This window comes from Rousettus aegyptiacus, unplaced genomic scaffold (genome assembly GCF_014176215.1).
Source record: "Rousettus aegyptiacus isolate mRouAeg1 unplaced genomic scaffold, mRouAeg1.p scaffold_m13_p_3, whole genome shotgun sequence".
Lineage (NCBI taxonomy): Eukaryota > Metazoa > Chordata > Mammalia > Chiroptera > Pteropodidae > Rousettus > Rousettus aegyptiacus.
Genome location: NW_023416306.1, coordinates 123,846,931 through 123,874,388, shown reverse-complemented (window position 1 = coordinate 123,874,388; position 27,458 = coordinate 123,846,931). Strand labels below are relative to the sequence as shown.

Sequence of the window (27,458 nt, the reverse complement as noted above, 5' to 3'; positions counted from 1 at the left end):
AGAGATCGCCTTCCCTTTTACAAGGAGGCACTAGAAGGCCACATTGCTGGTTAGCAGCAAATCACCTAAATTTGTTCTTTCCACTGAACAATTGAAGAAGGACACCCCTTTTATTTAAGAAACAGAATACAGATTTTATTAGAGCAAAGGACATCATAGAATACAGACAGGTGTTTCTGAGTGAATTGATTCCAAGTAGATTTGTTGGCCTTATTGTTCATTGTACATCCCAATTCTCATATAGTTAGCATATTTCCTGTGTTATTAAAAAAGGTAGAGAAATCCAAATAGATATTGTAAAGTATCTATCATGCTTCAATACTAGTGCCAAAGGGAGGGAAATAATTATCTATTATTACCAAATGAGAAATCATTCTGATATTTGCTATCACGAGAGCTAAACATCTGAGTCCGAGATCTGGCTCTGTTACTTTTTACTAATTCCACAAAAAATACTGAGCACTACTGTGTATCAGACACTTTACTGAGCCCTGGAGGCACGATGAACATAAGTGGGCCCAGTCCTCGTTTACTTACAAGGCATAAAATGTTACAAGTGGGCTTCCGTTTCCCCACTTGTAACATGAAAATAACCACATCTTAGGGAATCATCATGGAGATCAAATTATTTAACATATATGAATTTTCTGAGTGTAGAGAAACTACTCAATTAAATGTAGAATTTGAGAGCATTTGAAAGCAAAGATGAAATATTAGAGTTTCGAGAGACAAATATTAGCTCACTAATAATGGACAATTCATATCAGGTCCATGTTTCTGTGTTACGTAGTATGAGTTTAAGAGAAAATGCATTAATTTGTATAAATATAAACTGTTGAATTTAGTTTCTACTTTGATTTACCTTTCTTACAGAGCTGTTGGTATACAGGATCCAAGTGATAGAATGCCTTAATGCTCACTATTCTTATCACCCGAGGAATTGGTCAGTTTCTAGGCATCCAAACTCTTCACGGCTCTCTCCAGAAGACTAGATAGATGGGATAGAAAGATGAAAATGTACTTAATAAACCACCCAACCAATGTATTCTCATAATTTTAGCCATAGATTCCTCTTTCATGGCACTTTCCGAAAGCTTGTCACAGCAATTTCAAACATATTTCCCTCAGCTCTTACACAGAACCATGCTCATAGCAGACCATGAAGAAATGAATGAGAAAATAAAGACATTTAAAAAAGCAAGTCCATGGAAGGTAACTATGAAAAAAAAGCTTAGCTCTCCCCATGTGGACAATGCATTTTAATTTCTCCAAAATAACTAATTCCACCCTGGGAAATTCTCTACCCTGTTTCTCCCTGAAAGTTCTTAAAAAAAAAACAAACAAAACTCTAAAAATGTATTTTTCTTAAACTGACTTAGATAAATCCTCTACCCAAACTTTCCTTCTCTGCATCTCCTTTCCAGACTGGTTTTCTTTAGAGCAGAAAGTTGTTTCCTAGCACCCAGATAGCCCTGCCAGTCTTTCCTCCCCCCCGTGGGGCCTCAGGCACAGGATGAGCCTGCCTTCCTCTTTACCTCAGTTACATCCTATTTAGGCTGAAAGCATCCTCTCCAGGGTGCAGAGCCTTCAGGACTTGGTCAGACACTGAGGCTGAGGTGTGGGCAGCTGTTAGGCAGCGTAATGTAGTACAGAGAAGGTAGACCCAAGGTTTTAAGGAAACATATGTAGGTAGCAAGCATGGACAATTACTATGGAGAATTTTTAAAAATCTTAATGTTGCCTAGTACTATGAACTCAATTCCCCATCCCCCCAAATTCATATGTTGGAGCTCTAATCCCCAATGTGACTATATTTGGAGATAAGGCCTTAAGAAGTAATTAAGGTTAAATAAGATCATAAGGGGGGTGGGTCTTAATCTTATAGGACTGAGGCCTTATAAAAAGAGGAAGAAAACACTTAATATAAGATCTAATCTCTTAGCAAAATTTTAAGTATACAATACAGTATTTTTAACTATAGGCACTACACAATAAAGTAGATTTCTAGGACTTATTCTTCTGGCATAACTAAAACTTTATGCATTTTGACTAATACCTCCCCCATTTCACCCTCCTCCAACTCCTGGCAACCACCATTCCACTCTCTGATTCTATGAGTTTGACTATTTCAATTAAGTGTTCTTATCTCTCTCACACACATGCACGCACACACAAAAACAAACAAACAAACAAACAAACAAACAAATAAATAAATAAATAAATAAATAAATAATAGGGTGGGAAGAAACTTTTGGAGGCAGTGAATATGTTTATGGCATAGAATGTGCTGATGATTTCATGGATGCATACTTTCCCCCAAACTCATTGAGTTGCATACATTAAGTATGTATGCAGAACTTTTTGTATGTCAATTATACAAAAGTGGTTTGACAAGGAGAAGAGTAAGGGAGAGAGGGAGATGGCTCTCTCTCCATGCTCTTACACCAAGGCGCAAGGCCATGTGAGGACACAGCAAGAAAATGGTTGTCTGCAATCCAGGAAGAAAATCTGACCATGCTGCACCCTAATCTCAGGTTCCAGCACCCAGAACTGTGAGAAATAAAAGCCTGTTTTGAGTCACCCAGTCTGCGGTATTTTGTTGTGGTAGCCACAGCTGATCAAGACACCTGATCTCTGAAGTCCTATAATTGCTGACTTCTCACCAGCCCCACTTGCCGAATACACCACCTTCAAATTCTCAGCTCTAACAACTAATGTAATACAATAGTTGAAAGCAACTGTAGACATTTACTAACAGTGTGATCTTGGACAACATGTTTAATCTTCCTATGCCTTAATTTTCCCATGTGTAAAAGCAGGTTAGTAATAGTACCAACGTCATAGGTTTGTTGTAAACGTTAAATCCGGTCATGAACATTAAGAGCCAATGGCAGATAATAGTGGATTATCATCCCGGGAATGTAAATCCCAGAAGGGCAAGAATGTTCATCTTTTTTGTTCCATGATGTATTCCAATCATCTGGAACTCTGCCTCGCACATAGCTATACTCAGTAAATATTCCTGGAATAATTGAATAAAGGGTCCTCTCACCTTTTTTGACTGGCTTTCCAGACCTTCTATAATTTGACTGTACTTAAGATTTCCAATCTTATCTTTTCTCTATTGCCAGATCAGAAATACACACAGCCATACTGAATGACTGGAATTTTTGTCTAAGTCCTGAATTTTCATACTTCGCTTTTCTTACTCTGGCTAATTTTTCTACCTACAATGTCTTGCCAATTCTCAACCTTATCCTAGCCTCTTAAGTCTTACCCATCTTCAAGACTATCTTAAACTACACTCATGTTGGTGAATGTTTATTGGATTTGATAAACCATCCAAACTTCCAGAAGATTCCTCAGCTCCTCTTCACATTCCCCATCTCTTACAAAGGTGAATGTGCAACACTCCCTGCCACATATACACAGTCACAAACACAGATCCTAAAGTCTCTTCGAGAGACAGAAAGTGGGATCCTCAGGGTCTTACCTTCTCAGACCCTAAGGGCCCTTTCTGTTTTCAAATTGAAACATCCTAAAACATGGTTTGGGTTCCTTGAGCACCCTCTCACAACTTTCTCTAGAGAGTTCTACCTTATTGAGAGAGAAAAGGAATATCTAGACAGGGTTATCATTCATTAGAATTTACTGCTTGCATTTGTGGAGGACTTTTCCAATACCATTTGAAACAGGAGAGACCTAGAGTGTCGTAAAGTTAGGACTAATTCTTGGTGTGTTGGAAGCAGTGCTCATAGATGGAGGAGATGCTCCTGACACCTTCCTTCTTTTCTCCACTCTCATCTGCACAAACAAGCTTATGACTGCCTGCCCCCATCCCTGGAATATGAGTAGGGCTCTTTCTCTCAAAGACATCAGAGACTATGTCAAAATTACTGAGGAAGGGACAAAAGGACAAAGAACAGAGATATTTGAGAGGCTCTGAGTCCTGTGGTAGTTTGGTCTCCCACGGAATTTGAATGAAAAACTGTTACAAGTTTGATATACTTTCATTTTCTTTTCTCTTCCCTGACTTCTCTGCTACCTACCTTCATTCCTGAGTTTCCACCCCCACCCCATAAAGTAAGTTGGCTTGATCAAGTCCTAATTTGCTTGCACTAACAGAAGTTAGAGGGTAAGCATAGCTCTCTTGGTTCTTCTGGGGAGACTAGAGGCTCTTTCCTGCCAGTGTCCCCGAAGGAGAGCAATGCCATCTCTCAGTTCTTAGAGCCTTTCCAGTTCCTCGCAGTTGTGAACGGATGCATTGTGAGGGAGTGAGTTCCACCTGCTGCTGTTACACATGCCTTTTCAGCATGGTGAATGGATTGGAGTGCGGCCTTGTGGCATCCAGGGACCTGAGGATGTGGATATGCAGTCATCCTAATCCCCTCTTCAGCCTTGTCTTTCTTTTGTTTCTGAATTAAATGTTGCATTGGCTAGGAATTTGATGAGTATCCATCTGAATCTTTTTTTCTGCCAAAATATTCATACCAACACTGTTAACTCCCAGACAAGGCGGACATCACACATATGAGCATTGCAATCATGCCAATCTACATTGATGTTATGTATTCCGGTGTACCAAGCATGTTCATACCTATTACTGTAGATTATACTCATTAAAACCAACACCAAGAGGAAAGCCTAGAGGCTATAATTAGCCTAGTTACAAATAAACACTCTAAGACAGGTTAGCTAAGTGATTTTGGCTTGTAAGTGGTAGAACAAAATCTTCTGTAGAATAAACGGAGGTAAGGGGCTATTAGGAGGAGAGTGGGAAAAGGTAAATAGGGCCCGCCAGAAGAATTATATGGTGTGTCAGACAAAAAACGGGATCTGATTTACCTCATAAGTATCGGACTGATTGAATTAACGCGTAAAGATTTCTGAATGAAATAATCTCTACCAATCAGCTTTCCGATGTCTTTCAGTTCACTGAAGCTTGCTTATACTTCTTTTCTTGCCATCATCAACATACAGCAGAGAGATCCAACCTGATCACATTATGTCATATCATGTCATATCACATGTTATGTCATATTGTATTGTATCATGTCATCATATCATTTTCCTATAAAAACCCTTCGACGGCTTTACATTGCTCTCAGGCTAAAGCCTAAGCCTTCACAGGATTCTTAATGAGTGCCTGCATGATCCTGTCCCTGAAAGTCTGTTTCTGCTTCATCTTACCTGCTGTTCATCCTCACCGTCCAATCCAGCCACACCTTCAGTTCCTTCAGTACTACTCCTCTATATCCAAGCTCAATAGACACTTTCTCAGATAAGTATTCCCTGATTTTCCTTATTAGGCCAAAAAACCTTATTATAACTTTGCATAGTCCCATGTCCCTCTCCTTGCAGGGCTTAGTAATTTTATGTTTATTTGTGTGATTAGTTGATTAGTGTCTCTTTCACCATCTCCACAGAGAAATATAGGTGCCTGGTTTGGCTAATTGTTGTTTCTCTGGGGCCTATCGTCACACATGACATGTAGTTGGCACACAATAATATTGAATTAATGAATGGACAAATGAGCAATTGGAAAATGAAGGTGATCCTTCAAACCAATTAATCATCATTAAAATTTAAAGTTCAATAGAAAGCTATGTCCCTCTTAGTAAGTGTCCCAGAAACGAAATGGGCATTGGGTAAAGTGGCCTGTTTGTGTTTTGTTGCAAAATTTTGTAAATAAGATTTTAATGTTAAAGAACTACTGAGGAATTCTTATGTAAATGCATCCTCTTTTTCATTTTCTTTGGGAATAATCTTTCAATCCTCTTTTTTCTCCGCTCCCCTCCCCCGCTCCTCCCCACTCCCTGTAGCAAGAAATAGCATTAGCTTTTTAAAATGACAATTAAATATTGGTGGTGAATAATTCTCTAACAGGAAGCACTCGAAGGTCAGAAGCACTGGTCAAGTGTCTACCTGTGTGTTAGGCTAGCATTGCTCATCCTAACAGGCTGTGGGGACCTCAGGGGGACAGGATGTTGAGCTTCTGTTTGAGGGAATGACCACCTTCCTCTTCCAACTTCCAGCTCTTTGTTAAGAACCCCACCTTGAGCTTATTTACATTGGGAAACGCTTTTGCAGCAGACACGCACCTGTTCCCAAACATCCTCAGGGAGAGCTGTGGGGTTTCCTGATGAAAGGGTTTATTCACGCAGAGCTCAGTGAGCCTGACTCGGAAAGAAAAATGAGTAAAAGGAACATTAAAAAAAAAAAAAACAGCTCTCACCAAAGGAAAGTACTGAGAGAAGAGTTTTAAGGCAAAAGAGGCAAAGCAAATTAGAGGTAATCATCAGAAACCATGTTGAACAGAGTTTTATTTCCTTGAGCAAAAATAAATGTATGTTTTTCTCTCTATTAGACTACTTCAGAGAGAGAACTGTAGCTCAACAGACTAAGCTGGCATTTGCACAATGGTCTTTAAGTCACTAACTCTTGGGGGGAGAGGAGCAGGTGGAAAAGAATACTTGAAACTGGCTAATTTGAGGCCGTTGTTGGTTGGTGCCAATATATTTGTGTCAGGAGTCAGGAAAGGATTTAGCTCTCCACTTGATCTGTGGATGTGCCTGAGGGGGCAGCAAAGTTTTGAAGGAAACAAACCAATGGAGGATTTGTGTTTCGCTCCATCAGTTTGGACCTAAGAATCTAAGAAGACGCTTGTAGCACTGTCTTCCCTCTTAGCGGATTTTTTGCTCTGAATCATCGCAACATGTAAAGCCCTGACACCTAGGATATCCTGAGGGAAAAAGCAAGAGAGAAGGATGTAATTGTGCCAATTCATCTGGCCAGGAGACTGAGGGCACAATGTCCTTTGGGCAGAATAAATTGTTATTTTGGGACCTGTGTTGATCATTTTGGCAGTAGTATCCTGGAGGGACAAATCCAGAATTGCAGAAAGATGTTTGGGTGCCTGGGGCAGGGAGTCAATTAATTATAAGGCTCTCCTTTTCTCCACTCATATTTATACAGGGTGAATATCCATTAAAATGCCAATTTAATGGAGTCTGATTTATTTTCTACAGCCTAATTTTAAAAGCTTATGATGTTGTTTGTGTCATTGTTATGCATGTAAATAAGAATAAATAATTATATTTTACAACTTGCACTATTTATTTAACACACAAAATGCTGAAATAAAAATGACCTATGCCTGTTCTGTAGACGCCCAATGTCTTGTGATATTCAAATTCTGGCTCTCTTTGCACCTCAATTCTTCTCATATTTGATAAAAAAAAAAAATCACTTATATTTTAAGAAGAAACTTTTTTTTTTTTTAGTACTCTTTCTGTAAGGTCATCTGAGCCTTATTTCTAATTACCCTTGCAATGCAACCTTGAATTTCCAGCTGTCATCTGCTACCACAGTAGAATTAAATACAGCTCTCAGATTTAAAAAGCTAAGAAATTCACAATGTAAATACTTTTCAACTCTGAAAACAAAGAAACAAATGTTCTGCCAACAAAATGTACTTTATAAAATATTTCTTTTTGGAAAGTCTTACTGTATTGTTTTAAATCCTTTGGATCGCTCACTGCAGCTACACCATACCCTTCAGCAAACTCGCTCCAGTTCTGCCCGGCCTCTGGCCCTCACACCTGGCCCAGAAATGAAAGATAGCAGCAGCATGCAGGGCATGGACTGGATAACAGTGTCCTGGGCCATTAAGATCTCCAGGAAAAAGGGCAGTGGGGAGACTGGGGTGTAGGGTCTGTGCAACTCTTCTTTTTCACCTACTCACCTTCTTTTTGATTCTTTAAGACTGTGGCCTGCAAACTTACACTTCTTCCATTCTTTCTTCCTTCCTCCTCCTCCTTTTTCTATACTATCTCTAATTGGTAGAATAGAGGATTCACTACAAGGAAAGTGGAGATGGAGGATCTGAACTGAATGAGGCTTAAATATAGGCAAAGTTCCAGGGGCCTGGGGAGGGAGAAAGATAAATGAAGTTTCTGATCCCATACAACCTGGAGAAATGCTACTAACAACAAAAAGGAGAATAAAAGCGACCACAAGAAAATAGACTATTTCTTTTTTGTGTGGTTTAGTATGCACCTTTCATATGTAATCAACTGAAGTAAATAATATTTGTCTCACATTTTCCATTATATAATAGTTATTTTTTGCTCTGTTCATTTAGAAAATGTGTTTCCTTCCTGGTTGGCATAACCTGCCTAATACAATCTCTTTTATCTGTTTTGGTATTGACCTTTCACCTGAGATACCTTCCTCCTTGTGGGACTCATTCCACGTGTCATTAGAGCATCTCAATAGTTAAATTTTTACATGGTGGAGAATGCATCATTGAAGGGCAAACATTTTTGAGATATTTTTGGATCTGTTTTAAAACTGCAGCTTGAATATTATCAGATTCATATGTTTACACTGTGCTGTGTGCCATGTAACTTGTAAATATTTGATAAATGTTACCTTTTAATTCCTGATAACATTATGAAAGTGTTAAGAAATGTTATGGCCGATAACCTCTTTCCAAGCCTAAGATTCACATTTACCGTGTAGAGTTATTGATTGACTAAAGCAAAATGATTTTGTTTTCAGGGAAACAAAGTCTCTCAGAGGCCACATTCAAACTTTCCCTTCATTTAATTGTACCTTTTCCAAGGACAGAGATAAGATTTTTTCCCCCTTCTGATTCTCAAGCAGGTCAACCTAGGTCTACCAAGACCAAATATTTATGGACATATGTGAGTATGCACTTCCCTAATGACAAATGTGTGATAATATGTCAGAATGAAAGATTTTTGAGACAGTAATGTTGACTGTCTGACTTGGGCATTTACTTAAACTGTGTTGCTGGGAAGCAAGTGCCTGGCCCTCAATCAAATAAAGTATTTTCAAATGAATGAGTTCACATTCTAAAGTGTAACCTGCAAGATCAGAACATCCAGGTACAAAAAAACCATCATGCTGTGAAGAAAGAGTTGGCAATTTTTATGCAAGCCTGAGGATACTTTTTGATTCACACTGAATCAACCTTTGCTGGCTTAGTTTCAGGAAGAAAGTATCAAATAATGAATTGAAATTTGATGGAAAAGTGTTTTAAAAATCTGTATACTACCCTATATGGTTCTATTTATAGAAACAACAAAGACACAAAAATGTATTCCACGCTATTAAATATAAGCTATTGGTTACATATAGTGGAGACGGCAACTAGAGAGACATGAAGGGGGGGTTCTGGGGCGCTGATAAGGTTCTGTTTCTTATTTGTGTACTATTTCATAAGTGTGTCCAGTTTGTAAAAGTTCACTGAGTTCTACAATTATGGTATGTATACATGTGGGTATATATACACGGCATAATTTTTCATTTTTAATGTTCATATATATTTAATAAAAATTATATGCTTACATATTAAAGTCTGCATATGTCTTGGTAGCTATTAGTTGTACTATTCCTTAAAAAAATATGTTTTTTTTCTTTCAAGTCCAAAGGGATCTTTCGAGTAAACATATTTGTATTCTCCTTGAAATTGGCATGTGCACACTTACATTTCTTGAAGGAATCTCTTGTTATATTTAACTTAGTTTTTCTGTAACTGTTTGTATAAGTGAAAATTTATTCTCACTGCATCACCAAGCTCTGTGCTCCCTGAGGCAGAGGGCATGTCCTATGTATACCCTCGGAGACTGGTGTATGGTAAGTAATCGATGCTTATTGAATCTGATGCAAAAGATCAGGTAGAGCAGATTTCCTGATATTCCCCAACTCTGACCCCCCAGTCCCGTCAGTCTCTTTCAACTTGATAGTTCATAACACTGAGTATGAAAGGGAGTTAAAGCATAACCACTTCTGCTGAGACTAGTTACACGACCTGCGGGGATCTAGCTGCAAATCAGGAGATATTGCACAAGGTCCAGGAAATAGCCAAGGACAAAAACTGGGTAACCTCATCAGCGTTAGGTCAACAGCAGCTAGCACAATGGCCACACTAAACAGGACAAGCTCAAAGTGCAGTGTCATGGCCAGATGTCTCCTTTCACTGGACTGGGCACAGGTGGCCCTTAGGGACCTGCTTTGCAGGAATGATTACCATAAATATTTACCAAGAGATCTATGGCTTATATGCTTTGTCTTTTTTAAATCTTACAATAGTATAGATCATGTTATTCTCATTTTTAGATGACAAGACCAAAGCTCAGAAAATTTAGCAATTTACATATAGTCACCAAGTAAATGAGAGAGTTGTAACTCAAACCTAGTCTGGCTGACTAGAAATTTCATGAACTGATGGTATCACACATTTAAAAAGAAAAATTGTATGAAAAGCTCAGGAACTTAAAAAAAAAAAGGCTGGGGTGGATATTGGAATTTTATAAATTATTGCTTATTTTCTGGATGATTTTGCAATCAGAAAGGGGAATTAAAGAGACATTTTCTCTATTGTCTTTTCAAGGTAAGTAATGTCCATATAGGTCCTGTGCTATACGTATCTCATTTTAGCCCTCACAACAACTTTGGAAAGAAGGTGCTATCATTACCTCTGTTTAATAATGATGTGATTGAGGATCTTCAAGGTTAAGTAACTTGCTCAGTGTTGCTCAGCCAATAAGTAGCACTTCCAGGGTTAAGAACTAGTCTCTTCCTATCTATAGCTGATGATGTGTAATAAGTTTTCTCTCCAGAGCCAGCTCTGGTAAATGGGTAGTAGCCACCTGGAGTTTTGTGCTCATGAGGCCACTGCAGAGCCCCACAGGAAAGAAGGCTGAGATAAATTAGTCATGCTGCTTATTCTCCATTTCTGTGCTATACTGTTCCCTCAACACACTTCCCTTATGCTCTTAGGGATCCACTAGCACTCGATTATCACAAGCCCTGTTATGCTTCTCAATCTGCAAGGCACAGGCATGAAGACTACACCCTACTGAGCCATCTTCATATTTGCATGCTACAAAGACACTACATTTATTCCATAACCAAGTACCAGATGCAGAGACTGGTAATGTTTTTACTTAAGCTTTAATTTCGCGTAAGAAGATATTTAAATCATTAAAGTAAACATAGACTAAAATATTCTTAATACAATATCAGTTCACTTAAAATAAAAATATATTAAATGCCTACATTATTTCATGAAAATTAAAAGCAGAGTAGGACAATGAAAAAAGGAACTAGATTGGAGTCAGAACTATCAGGCTCAGGTTCTAACTTGACCTTTCACCGGTTCTGCAGCCCTGAACTGACCACTCCAGTGCCTGGGTTTTAGAGTCAGATCTGGGTTTGAATCCTAGCCCAGACACTTACAAGTGCTATGACCTTATGCAGTTTGCTGTTATTCTTAAAGCATTGTTTTTTCATCTTTAAAATGTAGATAATAATAACTATTTTATTGGATTATTATGAAATTCGTGGATATTTTGCCTATTCAGTATTTAGCACAGTCCTTGCAACATTGATATCTTCAACAAATGTTAGCCATCATCATCAATCCTTTTCACTCAGTTTCCTTATCTATAAAACTTGGTTATAAAACAAATCTCTCAATCTCTCGCAAAGTCTATTGACAAGTTCAGGCTCTATAAAAATATATGTTTTTATTTATTATACATTGTTTACACCCCAAAGAGTTTCCAATCTATTAACAAAAGAAGATCCCATCAAAAAAACAATAAGAGATAATAACATTATGGACATTTGTAAAACAAATGAGAAACAATATGTGGGTGTGGGGAAATTTTTAAATAGATTAAATAATTAGAACTAAAATGTTTAGTTAAATGTGAATTTTGAAGGACGAGAAAGGCATGCCTTGTCTCAGAGCACAGAAAGTGGGGTTTAATCTCATTCTCCTGGAAAGAATAGTCTGTTCAGATTCAGAAGATTTGATATCGAGTTCTATGACACTTGCTAACTTTAACTTTTCTGAAATTCAGATTTTTCTCCCCCTTGTAGAATGGGAAAAATAATAACATCGGCATTTCTAATGGCAGAGAGGATAAGATTAGATCATGCATATGAACCAGCTTTGAAGAGCTGAAAAGCAGTAAAGAAAACATATTTATTTTTAGTTGATGCTATAAGATAAGGCCAGAATTAGAATAAGGCAAGTGAGCTGCCTATGGTGCAAATTTTAAGGAGACACTCAACAAGACTCCGAGAGGGTGACTTTCTAAATTTTGTCATCTCCTCACTTGCCTCATTCTCATCCTGGTTAGGGGACAAAAAGACAGCAAGCAGATCTCTCTCTAAATGGAGTAAAAATGTAAAGATAAATAATGAAACATGAGAGCACAGTGATAAATCCAACAAATAACAAGCTGATAAGGCACAATGAGTCTGGACCCAATGAGACAGCAGAGCAACCTCGGGTTTGGGAACAAGGATGTGGTATGTGTTTTCATAGTTAATTATGCAGCATTTTATGCAGCAGTTCAGGTGGATTCTGAAACATATGACAGATCTATAGAAGGGGTCAATATGGCTCTGTTTTATTATGGATTTGGGGAGAAAATAAAATTATGTATAACATTATATGTCAACCATTAAAATTACAAATTAATGAATATCATCCTGCACTTAGAAGAATTAATAATGCATACTCTCTTACCATTGCATATAGGATAAGTGTGGTGGGGATTGCCAGGTAACTCATGCCAGACAAAGAAACATTTGCTATCTGTCATTGGTACAAATGGGCTACTGAAAAAGGAAACAGTATTTGCATAAACAGGTACTTGTAACACAATAATTCTTGAAATATAGAGCTGCTTAGAGGTAAGTCTAGAGCAAAGTTAATCTGGGGCCTACAGAGTGTCAATAAACTTGAGTGCCTAGATAGCTAATGAAAGAGGTCTTAATTTGTTCTTCTGAGGGTTGAGAAAGAGTTTGTAGGGTTATGGAGGGTCAAGGACCTAGGAACTCATTTTGTCCTGTAATGGGAAAGTTTTATCCATTATATCTAAACTTGTCAATTAGTAATGGCTGCCAGGAGCACTGTTGAGTGAATGATTCTGAGGGCTCAGCCGGGATCAGCAGGAAAGAGCCACAATTGATTGGCTATGTCTGTTATAAGCATTGCATAGATGCGTGGTGATCTATGTGCCATGTAGAGTCCCCTCATCTGGTTCAACTCTTTTATTTTACATTTAATAAAGCTAAGGTCCTAGTAGGGGAAGACAATCAAAGCCACACAGATGGTCAATGAATAAGTCAAGAATCAAATTCAGATTATCCAATCCAATGCAATTCCTTCACAATACACCTCTCAAATAAGTCACAGAATATTTTTATTTGTTTATAGCAGAATTTATCAATGCTCTACATTTTGGTGCATACAGGAAGATTCAGCACTTCAGAGTAATGCTCTTCTTAAGGATATTTTATTCTAGCTTAAAACGACTTTTCTAGTTTACTCGATCAGAAATGCGGCATAATGGGAGCCTTTGCTGAATATGAAACAGATTCCTAGAAAACAAGTGGGCATTGATTTATTTTTATCGATGTGCTTTTACTAACTGACAGGAAGTGTTCTTTGAACACCTCTCTTCCAACCATTCCACTCCAATAAGCCACTGAGTTTGATCTTTTCCAACATATGGTCTATTCGGCTGTCTAGAGAGCTGAGAGCCTCACCAGCCACAGTGCTAAGTGGGCCAACATGCACCCGAGTCTCCCCTACAAGGAGGGACATTTTCCTTACATAGGACCTGCATCCTGGCCTGAAGATAACCCACCCATTTTGGGAAGTGTGAATGGGAAATGGGCTGGGATATGGATACATCAGACAACCTTTGTCCTTTGAGAGAGAGAGAGAGAGAGAGAGAGAGACTTAGCTAAAAATAAACTTGCAGATGAACTATTCACATACCCAGTGTATAAAAAGCAGGTTTGAGAAAAAAAGTTGTAAAATGAATGGGGAGAAAAAAATCAGCTTTTTCTCCCCCTTCGAGTACAGATATTATTTACTTACATGTCATCGAGCATTAGGCATTGTCTAGGATCTCCAAATTCTATGTCACTGTCTCTCTCAGTGGAAATCAACAGCACAGAGATGTGGGGTGTTCTGAAAACTGAGTTGGCAGAGTGCCGAGGGCATTGCTGTCAGCCGCAGGGTGAAACGGCCTCCTCTGGGCTAGAATGAGCCCATTGGGTCCTTTTATTCCTAATTTACCACCTGGGCACTGGATAAAGGTGGTATTAAGAAATTCTAATAAAATTTGAAAAAAGTTCTCTTATTCTTGCCCACCCAAAAAAAGCTTCCCTGTGCTTATTTCTGTTTAGTTTCTATTGTTTTGTTTTGTTTTTAATCAATACAATATCCAAATCAATGCCATTTGGAATAGAAGGGAAAACATATTTCACTTATAATACTATTGTCTTAATAAAACTATAATATTATTTTTGGTATGTTTTCCTGAGCATGCATTTTTCCATAGCCGTGATTTCTTTTGCTTATTATTTTTTACTTAAACCCATAGCATACTTTTTCATATTTCTTTAAGTATTATTTCTTTTTTCTAAAACCAGTCTTTTTAACAGCTGCCAAATGTATTACCAAACGTACGTGCTGTAGTTTATCTCTTTAAATCCTGTGTTGCTAGATGTATAGGTTGTTTTCAATTCTAAATAATACTTCTATGAACATCTTTGTGCAGACATATTTATCTTTTCTGTGAGATTCCCTTAGCCTAGATTTCATGGGTTAATTTTTCTTCTCATTCTCACTTTTTGCTCATTTTCATTCTAAAACAAGTAGTTGGTTTTGTGGGTTTGCTTTTGCTTGTTTGCAGATGATTAACTTATTTAAAATATTTGAAATCTTGCCAAAATCTTGTCTGCTGTTTTCTCCCTATGGTCTGGGCCCGAATTAACACAGTTTTAGCTTCCTGTATTCTCGTGCGGGGCCAACTTTCCTATCAAGAGCAATAACGTCTGGATCCTCATTGAAGGGCTTTAGTGACATTCTAGGCACAACACTCCTTTGTGCTGGTAGTCACAGCAGGGACATCACTGAGAGGCCTGCCTGAAATAAAAACGGCACTTTTATGGCTGTGGATGTGTTTGTCCAAAGAACATTTAATCACTCCGAAGGTTTTTCCCCCTTGTCTGTAGTAAGCAGCATTTTGTAACTGTAGAGTTCGGCTAATGCACACTTCTGCCGGGAAGCTTCCCAGGGTGGGGCACAAAAGATGCTAAGTGGCAGGGGGTGATGGGGAGAAAGCCATTAACACTCCAGTAGCGAGGTCAGATTTGATGTTTCCTTTTGTTTGCAGGATCCAAATTAAGAAGCTGCTTCTATACTTTCCCTGTTGCCTCCCACCTAAACACACTCTTGGGTCATCTCACTCTGGTCACATCTTTTGACAATTAGCCACCCATTAACAGGATGATTGAAAAGGAGCCAGAGTGGTTTACACATAAAGTGCTTACTCTTTTCCAGGAAGAACACACATCTCTACAGTTTCATTAATGCTTTGGCTGATTGGTACACAAAATAAAATACTTATACGCCAGAAAGCACGAGTAAAGGGAAGAAAGTGGGGCGGGAAGGAAGAAAATTAAAGAAAAATAACCCTTAGACATTTTTCTTCATCTTTTTTTTTTCTTTTGGCAAACATGCTTTAAACTAGGGTGGGGGGTGTTATCTTGCTTCTATCTTCTTCTACCTTTAAAGCCAGTATTACCAGCTATTTTACTTGTACTTTACTATTATTATCTGGGTGATGGCTGTGACATGTTGATCATATATGGCAGTGAGAAAATTGATTTCCCTGAACAGAAATGCTTCCAATTTTCCCAGGGCCATAATTTTATGTCCACAACAAAATAAAAGGGTCATTTTCCTAAGATGAGGGGAATTGAAATCTTTGATAAAAGCTATGGTAAATGTTGTACTTTTGATTGCGGAAACTGTAGTTTTCACAAACATCTGGCCTGTCTGATTTGGGGGTGTGGACTGGGGGCAACGGAGAGGAATTTGAAGGCAAAGAATTGTTATTTTTCTTTAAAGAGCTGAATTTGCTTTAAGAAAGCGTTGTAAGTCCACGGCTTTACTCTCAGTGTTCATATTCCCATTAAAAAGAAGCTACAGGGGTGCTGCTTTGAGTTACCTGCCCACAAGCCATCGGACTCAAAGAAGCTACAGTCACAGATATGGGGCCTGCTCAGAGAATAAACACCTGTGTGACCCGCAGTTCATAGCAAGCTTGTCACAAAATATATTAATAAACTCACCGATATTGCTTTGCAAGCCAAAGATATTTTATTCTAAAGATGACGAAGGGTGGTAGGATTGAGGCCAAGGACACACTGACACGGCATAGGCACCAGGATGAGAAAAACAGAGGCTGTTTTCTGACTGGAGTCCTAACTGCTGCTTTGTTTAGTTAGCAGGCTTTACCCAATCTGATGGCAACTGATTTCCAAGTAGCTGATGGAGCAATATTTACCAATAAATATTTAGAATTAGAGACCTTTGCTTCACCCTGAATCTACATGCAGGGTTAAACTCTAAGCTTCCTAGCCGAAGAGTCAAGAGTTTTATTTAATATTTGATTTGCCAACAGAAAAATTTTTATGTAATGGCTATAGATTCACGAAAGAAGGTTTTTTAAATCTCCGGTTTTAAATGGCAGTCTTTTTTGAACTAGAAGTAATCTGTGGTCTTATGCATTTTCCATGTAGTCTAAAAAATAATTTTTATTATGGAGTTTTCTATGACTATGAATAATGAGTATTCATTTGTTAGAAAGCAAACTTCCCAATCCGTTATGAATCTAGAAATATTCTTCTGGAGAAAAGCTTGACTCTAAGAGCAGTAAAAGTACAAGTCACAGCAATCTTCCTCAAAGTACATATTGTAAGGAACATAGTCTTGATGTCTCTTGACTTTTTTCTTCTGGTATTCTAAGTCTAAAACAAAATCTGAAATTCCTAGTATGTGCACATCGTGATAGTTGTTTTGTGTGTATTTTCATGGTTCCAATGATCTCATCAAATCTGGTGGAATGGGTTCATGTTGATAAAAAGCTTCAAAATGAAAAGCAAACAAAGAGTTTATGTGTCTTAATTTCAAAGCTACAGGTTAAAGCGAAGTCAATAAACTGGGCTGTGGGCCAAATGCAGCCCATCATCTGTTTTAGTATAATCCTGCCAGTGAAGAATGGTTTTTACATTTCGTAATTGTTGAAAAAAAATTTTCAAGACTAATATTTTGTGACATAAAGTTCATATAAAATTCAAATTTCAGTGTTGTTCATCAATAAAAATTTATTGGAATACTCTGCACACATTCATTTACACATTGTCAATGGCTGATTTCTCAGCACAATGGCAGAGTTGACAAGTTATAACGGATCATATGGCTTACAAAGCCTAAGATATTTACTGCCTGGCCCTTCAATTTGTATATTCCTTTACCTATTAGGGAAACTTCTTAGATAATTATTACAAAAAACTGTGTGTGTATGAGTTATATAAATACACCAAATATTGCTTTTGTATAAGCATAGACTTTACTTTTTGATACAGATAAAGTTCATGGATAGGTGAAGCCATTAAGAAATCTTCCCTTTTCAACTCACAATTCAGACAAGTTGAGATCTGTAGGTCTTACATCTGTGGTATAAATCACATCTACAGTAAACCAGTATCGCTGAGGTGTCCATTTAAACCCAGAGAGTGAGACATTTTCAAGGGGATTCTTCAAATAATAGAAACCCTTAGAGCACTGAGAAATGTCTGTACCTAGAAGAAGACTAAGTGTTTATACTTTTCCAGCTAACAGCATTTACATACTTCTATTCAAAGATACAGGTAACAGGGGAAGAAACTCACTTCGTTCCATGGGAGCCATCCTTTTTGAGTGTCCAGTTCTTTTTGGTGCAGTTTGAATGACAACAATCAAAAATGATTCTGAGGATACTGTCCCAAGTAGGTTGAATGACAAGCCATTTGAATCCATGGTCCCGCCTCTTTAATGTGAAAAAGTCTCTGCATTTAGAAGAGTAACAATGAGTTAGAGTAACTTGCCTGCCTCATTAACATGTGGTCTGATCTAGGTAAATCAATTTGGAGGATGTCAGCGTATTTAATCCTTCCCAAGGGTGAGTTGTGGCTTTTTCCAATTTGTTGACCTTACGGCTATGCCCAGAAGAATTTTCTCATCTCTCCAGCCTGCCTTGGATACTAAACATGTCTGTGCTAAACAGGAATGTGATGGAGACCCTTTGCTCTTATTCTGGCCAAGGCATGCTGGAATGCCAAGGAAGAAGCAGGCATTTGTGCAGAAAATTCATCGCACCACACTAGAAGTTACCTATCCTTACAGTACAGTATAGTGGTGCTTCTCTTTGCTGGTGTAGAATCAGCACCCTTGTATGAATTTTACTTTTTAAGGGTCTGAGAAATAGCAGATCATGGTTATGTCTTTAGGACAAGAGATTTACAACAACACTGTAATCTGGGAAGCTAAATGGATTTTTCAGTGTCTCTACAATGCCTCAAATTTGGTACAGTGAGTAAGTGATTTGCATGGGTAGCCACACCTCTGAGTCAAAATCTTTCAAACTGTTTTGCACATCTTTTCAGTCTTAGCCCCCACAGAAGGGTGAATACACAATGCCTGTAATAACCAGTGGATGCAACACTCTTGGATCTTCTATTCCCTTGGCTGATAGTGCCCCACCCACTAGCAAAATGTTTATAAATTGTGTTTTCTCAAATCAATGCTCCATGATATATTAATAGGTATATTCCTATTAATAGGGGGGAAAACTGCTCCATGGACAAATAAGTTCGGGAGATGCTGAATTAAATAATATAAACAAATTTCTTTACTGTACTATTTCTTAGACTTTAATAGGGTTATACAGATGAAGCATCTCTAAGAGGACAATATTATGTACATTTCCCAAATTTATTTGTCCCAAAATACTTTCCAGTCAACAATTAGATCTTTATAGTACACAATTTAGGAAATGCTGAATTAAGTAGAATAAGAAGCTCTTGTCTAACTTGTCAGTGGAAATTACCTAAACTGATAGTATCAGAGAATGTTAGTGATAGAATGGATTAAGGAGTAATGGTTTTCTAACTGAAAAAGTTCTCAAACTATGGGCAGTTCTCAAGCCTGAGAAATATTACAGTTATTGCAAGTTTTACACATGCATGTACTATAATTTTTCAAAAGTATGTAAATTGCTTCTGTGACTAACAATAAATACATTTATTTTATAGCACCAATGAATTCATAAGAGTTTCTTTGTCATCTACAAACAGCACAACATGTGTTATGTAAGAGTCTTGGGATATTTTTGCAGGGAAAGGGAGTCGTCTTAGAAAGGTTTAGGGCTACCTCATTCTATGTAGGGAAGGATTGACATTAATCTCATTATTATGTAATTAAAATGGTTCCCTCAGAGTTTCTCAGTAATCTCCATTCTGTTTGTGGTTGGATAAGAAAATTTTGAATTTCCATTTTGTAGAATAGCTGAGATTACAGTAGACTGTACAGGTGGTTTCCAGCCACTCTCCAGGCACATTGAGTTTAAATCTGATCAAGGAACAAATTATGAGTTGTTTTCTTACTTCTCTGATGGTAAATAGGGTTTTTGGTAATAGTGGAGTTGGAGTTTTTCAGCAATCACACAGACACCTGTGCTATTTGGGCTGCTTGAGCTAGAACAGGATGCATAGGAAGTCCGCGGGTGGTTGGGGATGGTTTAAGACAGCATCGATGATGGATGGATGGATTAGAACTCCATATCCATAAGGCAGTGTGGGTCAAATACAGATCATGAAAAGAAGCATATTCACTAATGTGAACAGACAAAACGAACCACCTAGCAAACATTTATCAAGACATTTAATTTAGATGTTGAAGCTTAGCTCCAATTAGGATAGCTGTAAGAAGCCTCAAATTAATGAAGATAATAAAAGGGAGTGTATTTAGAAACACGAATCTATACTTAGTTAATTTGTTGCTTCAGTAAAAATTACTAATTGTGTCATACATTGAGGCTTCAAGACTATAAAAGATATGGTCATTCCTCACGTTTATGAACTAGTTGGATAGATAAATGAGATATTTGCAGTAGAGTGTGACAAGTGCCAAAATAGGCATAAGTACAGAATGCTCCATGGAAAGAGACCCCTCTCAATCATGAGAAGAGGATGTAGGATGGGGAATAAAGCAAGGCTTTTCAGAAAAAGCAATAGGCTAGCTAAGATCTGAAGGATGTCATCAGATAAGTAAAGGTGTGAAACATTAGCAAGTAGAAAAGCTTGGAGGTCATACCGATGGCAATATTAGATGGGAAAACTCAAAGTAGTTCAGGTCTTTAGAATGAGTGTGTTTAGGGTGGAAGGGGAGAAGAGATGGCATGTGGCAGGTACACCAGGTGAAGGTACCTGGGTAAGGAGCAGTCAGTCTTTAAGGATATATTTAGATGGACTTCATACAAAGGCAATAGGAAACTCTTGAAGGATTTTAAGCAGAGAAGTAACATAATCATCACATCTTTCAGAAAGATCATCCAGAACCTGAAAAGAATTGAGTTTGGTAAGTATTAGAGAATCAGTTGGAGAGAGAACAATTAGAGATCAGCAGTAATCCAAAGGAAAGATTAGTTAGTATAGTGATGATGCAGCTGGAGAGAAAAGAACAGGTTTCATAGATAGAGGTAAACTTGACAGGAGTTTATGGTGATTGATTGGTTGTGGAGATTTGAAGGCAGAGGTAGAATTGAAGACAGTACTCCTGTGTCTGTCTTGGGCACATGAGTGGGTAGTACTGCTAGGCATTGTGAGAGGAAGAACAAGCGTTTTTTTTTTTTTTTTTTTTTGGAGTAGATTGTGGCGGGGTTAGATAATACATTCTGGTTATTTATTTATTTTAGCTCGATTATTTATTGTCTCTTCAAATGCAGGATTTCAGAGGTGGAGAAATCTAAGTGATCAGAAGGCCCAGAGTGTGACTTTGGCAATTAATAGCTGAAGTGGAGGTGAAGGTTATCGGAATATGAGAGATCAAGAAATGGGTTGGATAGGATAGATTATTCTTAAGAATTTTCAAATCCCCCAAGATGACAGCAGAGCTTGGTGCAGAGATCCAATTAAGTGATCCGGGTTTAAAATCTTCAGTAGATGAGGGGAAGTTACCATGAGGCTAGAAGATGAGAGTGACCAGAAGTCAAGAGTGATACGGCCAAATGTCATGAGTAATCTATAAGGATTAGGGATTTTTACACAAGGATAGAAGTATAATATTTGGGAAGCTGTATACTTTTGAGAGTGAGATATAAGGAATGTACAAAAAATAAAGGCATCTTCTTGAGGAAATTTCAGGGGTATTGGTATTCTCAGGAAAGAGCATTTTACAGTTAAAGCCAGCAGTTAGTGGATGCATTTATGGAGAGCCTGAAAACACAGGGGAGTTTATGTGCAATGTGACAAAAAGCCTAGAGAACTTAGTGGAAAGGTCTGAAAAGGAGAAGATCAGTGGGAGATTAGATCAGCAGAGGAAGCGCAGTGCAGTCTGGGGATGAAAGTCTAAGGTGAAAATGGAAGAACAGAAGGGTGAGTTTTAGGCAATGAACAGGATAATAGAGTAATGAAGAATGTTTGGTTTAGGGGATTAGTAGATTCTTACAGCTGCTGTAACAAATGATCACAAACTTAGAGGCTTAAAACAACACAAATCTATTATCTTACAGTTCTAAAGGTCAGAAGTCCAAAAATGAGACTTACAGGGTTAAAATCTATGTGCCAGCATGGCTGAATTCTTTTGGAAGCTCCAGGGGAAAATCTGTTTCTTGCCTTTTCCAGATTCTAGAGGCTTGCCTTCCTTGGCTTGTAGTTCCCTTTCAGCAATATCACTTCGACCTGGCTTCCATTATTGTTCTTTTCCTCTGATCCTCTGCCTTCCTCTTTCCCTTATTAAGATGGTTGCACTTACAATGAGTTCACCCAGTTAATCCAGGATACTTCCCATCTCAAATTGTTAATCACATCTGCTAAATCCATTTGCCATGTAAACTAACATTCACAGGTTACTGGATAAGAATGTAGCCACTGGGAGGGGGGCGGGGGGGGCTGTCATTCTGTCTACCACAGGGCCACAAAGTGCCCTGGTAAAGGGATGAATAGAGCTGGAAATGGCAGAAGAGTCTCAGGCCTCTCAGCAGAGATTAATCAAGCATGACCTAAAATGATTGTGCTTCTGAGAGAGTTCTGACGTAGACCAGGTGGTTGATGAAAGAATCATGTGAATTTTAGATTCCCATCACAAATCAGGAACAACAACAGCTTCCAAAAGTTGTCAGCGGAGCCTTGAATTGAGAGAATGAGCATTCAGAGCTGCTGGCAGCCCTTGGAATTTCCCATCAATCTCCTTAGGAAAGGTTGAAAATGAGATCCATTTATTTATTGCATTTATTCATTCTTGTAACAAATATTTACTTAGCCTATAGCTATGATGGACTTGGTAGAGGATAAAAATGAAAAAGAGTAGTTTAAAAAAAAGTACTTTGGCTAGTTGGGGAAAGAAGGGAAGGCATGAAAAAAAAATGGAGTTCAAAATGATACAAAGCCTGTTGCAGAGACACTGAGCTTGTTAACAGTAGTTACTTTATCTTCGAATTATTCCTTACACCTCGTCAGTCATTAATCCCTATATTTATTTCTTGGAATGATTTTAAAAGTATATTCTCTTCTTCCAGTTTTATCTACTACCATATCAATTCATACCCACTTAAACTTTACATCTTAATTTTTCTCCAAAATGGAAAAATCAGGATGAAACTATTTAGGGGAAGAAATGATGGGTTAGACTTAGTAAATGCTGATCTTAAGAACATGTCAGGATAGAGGATATAGGACGAAGCTAGACAGGCAGATTTGAAAGTGACCTACACAGTAATAGTACTGGAACCCAAGACTGGGGAAATACTCTCGGGGTAAAATTTTGGAGAAATAAGAGCTGAGGTCCCCTTATGAGGTGGAAAAATCAGAAAGGTGGGAGAGAACCAGAGGACAAACAGGGGGGCACAATTTGCTTGGAAAATTTTTGTTTCAAGATTCAAATGACTAATCACCGGTGTTAAAAGCTGCAAAGAAAAAAACTAGTGACAAGAAACCAAATGGCATTTCTTCACTTTAGCCAAAGAGAACCATTATAACTTTGAAAAAAATTACTATGGCAGATCACTGAGGATCACAAGTCATAGAAAATTTTAGGTTCCTTGAAGATGGTGGTAAAAATAAACAAACCCTGTTTTAGTCAGTTCAGGCTGCTATTAAATAGCAAAGACTAAGTAGCTTATAAACAAGAGAAATTTATTTATTTATTATATGTTAAATTTACTAAAACAACAGAAATGTATTATTTCTCATTGTTCTGGAGGTTGAAAGTCCAAGATTAAGGTGCCGACACAATCAAGTAAGTCTTCTTCTGGGTCACGGATTTCTTATGGTGTCCTCATATGATGAAAGAGGTGAGAGAATATCTGTGATTTCTCTTTAAAAATAAACAAAACTAATCTCATTTATGAAGGCTCCACCCTCATGATCTAAGCATCTTCCAAAGGACCTGCCTCCTTATACCATCATCTTTAGGGGTTAGGATTTCAGCATGATTTGAGGGCACACAAACATTTGGACAATAGCAACCCCAGTTCACATTTATTCTTATATAAAGTTATTTGTAAGGTGTGATTACACATAACATGGAATGGCAAGTGATTAGAAGCCATTGAAAATTCCTGATTTAGGTAAGAAGCAATTTAAAGGAATTTTCAACCTATCCTCAAGAAATGAAAGTGTCTGGATCCAAGTCATAGTTTTAGGTTCAGAAAGCAAAAGTGGAAGGATAGTTCTTTTTGTAACCAGTCATAAATTTCATTTTGTTTTTTTAAACCAGCATCAATGTTGATTTCAACATATCATAGAGTCTCAGACTTAGAAAATTAGTTGTCATGTGATCCTCAGCACTGTGACAGAAAGTTAAGTAGGGCAGAGTATCATAATGGTGGAACTCATGGGCTTGGTCTTTCTTTGATCAACTTGACACTTGGATCAAGGTATGATATGTATATAAACTTGACCTCTCAGAGTCAGACTGAGTTATGGTCCTGGATTCATTTGATGTTTCCCAAAATTTTGTTTTACTGCAGATCAGGACTGAGGAGCTCTTAAAGAAACTTTACTAATCAAAGTTCCCCATCACTTCCTTTAGCATCAAATAGAGTAGCAGATACACAACCTGCAATGGAAACCCTGAAGGCCTAGCATGAGGCAAAGGAGAAGGATCATATTAAACAAGAAGCCTAATTTCTAGAGACAAGAGATTGAATAAGAAATTGTGGCTCACTGCGTTGAAAGATGCAGATGTTCTCAGAGAGCATTCTAATACATTAGTAATGATAACCAGGCAACTGGAAAGTGTGGTTTACACCGGCTGGCCTGTTCAAGTTGGATGATATCCTTGAATGGACAGACACTTAGGCGTTACCAGGCTACAGATAAAAAACAGGCCTGAGTGAATGGGGCATGAAAATGGCCTATTTCATCTTATAAAATATAAATCTACCCCAGAGCACATTCCTTCCAACTTGAATATCAACTGGTCTGTAACGATGCGATGGAGGGCAGGGGGGCAGATTTAACTTTACAAGAGTAAGCGTATCATTTACATAATGGCTGAATCTTAATTTTAGAATTTAAAATGATTTTTTAGATAAAAAATGTTCATTTCTTCTACCCACACTTTCCCATTACCTCCAGTTTTTTTCTGTGTTATCTAGCATAAGAAACTGTACAGCACTGTGGTTAAGTACTTTTGCATGGTTTTAAAATTCATCTCTTTTACCTACTAACTTCTTTGTCACAAGTTACCCAAATTCTCTGAGCCTGAGTTTATTCATTTGTAAAATGACACAAATAATAGCATCATTTCAAGAGTTGTGAAAATTATATGAGCTATATGAGCCAAGTGCTTAGCACAGGACCTGGAATATAATAAATGCTCAATAAATAGTTTCCATAGTCTTATTATTTTATTAGGTAATAAGTAATTAATAGAAAGAAAACTGAAACAGAGAATGAGCCTAAGCTCTAATTCCCAATGAATCTCTTCTAGTCTTTTGACTCCTATCTTTTAAATGGGAATACTATCTATAGCAAGAGAGTCCCCAGGCTTGTTCTGTGAACAAATAGAATACTGAGTATCTTTACTTTTTAAAATATATTTAAGTGTAAGATTTGAAAAGAAATAAGGATTTACCACAGTAGTTCTATCTCTACTTCCAAAAATAACATAAGGGCAAATAAAATATGATATAAACAATATTTAGTTGAGAACTTATCTGGCTGTCATCATTTATCCAAAGGAAACATAATGATTGCTATTCTGCCAGAGATTTTCAAACCAGTTGAATGAGTCTGTTTTAAGTCAATCTTGGATTTTAAAAAAAGCCTTGAAGTTGCATTTCATTTAATTGCCTATTGATAATATAATAAAGTTCAATGGATATTTTTAAATACCTACTATGTACCATGCATAATCTAACAGCAAAATTTAGATATGGAGAGTTAAGACCCTTGAATTGGACTTGCTGTAATAATTTGCAGTGACATTAACCTTATAATGTATGTGTTTCCATCGAGTCATCTATTAAAAGACTATTAAGATACTTTCTACTATGCAAAGGAACTATAAATTGGTTTGAATGTTAAGCTTTACTCATGAAAAACATTATCTAAGCAAAAGCCTCACTATTGTGTCATTCTGCTTTTGGTGCCATGGTTAATAGATGCAAAGTACAAACCACTGAATTATGCATTTGCCAGTACAATCCTGCCCCAGAGCAAGGCACTGTTGGAAGCCAGCCCAGTGTAGGGAAGCAGAAAAAGTGCCTGATTTTGAAAAACTGATGAGAAGAGGATATGATAAGAGACGACGAGCAGACCCAGAGCAATACACTCTGAGGCTGTGTCCACTGATACATCCCCTGCCAATGGTTAGGAGACAATATTTTTATAAACCGAGAGATTAAGAATGTTAAGAAAGGGTCTCACAGGAAATGCACACAGACAAACCACTCCATGGGAAGATGATCTGACCTAGGGTAAGCAATCCATGTGTGGGACAGAGAGCAGGAGAGGGTTCAGCTTTGTTTACAAGAGTCTCTGCTGTATGAATGGAAGCCCCAACACAATAAACAACTTTTACACACCACTTTACAGTTTATGAAACCCATTCACACATACAATCACATTTAACTCTTATGAGTCTAAACATTCACAGCTTTTTGTATGTACTTACATTCTGGGCCAGCAGAGGGTACAACCCCTGTTCCACTTATGCTTTCAGGTTCACTGTGTTTTTAGTATTTAGCATAAACTCCTACATAAGCCATCACTTTCCTCACCAGCCTGGACAGTATACCTCTGGACTCTGGTTGAGGTCACGACCCTTTGTTCCTGTTAACAGATGGGGTCATATTGATAATGGGACACAGGCCATCCAAGGACTTCATTCTTGGCACCTTCAATTTATCTACACATCCTATTTCTCCTGCCCTTTTTCTTATATGTCACAAGGCTATACAATTCAGCTTCCTGAAGTCTTCAGATTACCTGGATTCAAATGACCTTTTCAGAGTATCATAGAATCTGAGAACTGGAAGAGACCTCACAGGTCATTTCTGTCCATAGTAGAATCCCTTCTACAGCACTGCTAACTGCAATGATCACTGATTTGCAAGGCAGCTTATTCCAGCAGATTGCATTTCTCTAAATCACCACAACAATACCTTTTATCACACCTGTTCTTCTTACAATGTGACTTGGAGGCTTCTCTTACTGAGGATGGAGCTGGAGCTTCTCCACTTGAATCTGGACAGAGCTTGGGTCTCTGCCCCTACCAATAGAGTGCAGCAGAGTAATGCTCAGTGACTTCTGAGGCCAACTCACAGAAAGAGGTTAGCTTCCAGGTATCTTGCTCGTCAGGATGTTTGCTCTGGGACAGCTGTGAGAAAACCCAAACTTATCACATGAAGAGACCAGATGGAAAGGCCCACCTGGAGAGAAAGTGAGGCCTCCAGCCAATATCCAGCATCACCTACCAGACATGTGAGTGAATGAAGCTTCAAATGATTCCAGCTCCCAGCCTTAGAGCCACCAGATGCCAAGTGGAACAGAAAAAAAACTATCTTCTCTGTACTATGTTTATTTAGTTCACAGGACTTCCCATCAAGAGGACCAGCGCTCCACGACCTGAAACCAAGAAACCTCACTGGAGAGGCTTCCTTCTCATCAGAACCTGATTTAGATGATTAGATCCAATTTTTCAAGCTGATGCCTCAATGAGAATGAGACCTTAGGAGTTGGAGGGCATGAGTATATTTTTCACATTGGGGGATCTGAATTGTTGTGGCCAGAGGGCAGATTATGCAGATTGTATTTTTCTACATGCAACAATAGCTCCCACTCAATTC

At 38.0% G+C, this 27,458-nt stretch overlaps 1 long non-coding RNA gene across 1 annotated transcript; it reads right to left on the bottom strand.

The window, feature by feature from the left end:
• Positions 1-26,889, bottom strand: LOC107515164. The gene is made up of 4 exons (XR_001597957.2): positions 26,775-26,889; positions 26,285-26,442; positions 17,800-17,955; positions 1-988 (listed from the first exon to the last, which is right to left on the bottom strand). It is a non-coding gene; the product is annotated as an uncharacterized LOC107515164 (long non-coding RNA).
• Between the last annotated feature and the right edge of the window lie 569 nt (positions 26,890-27,458).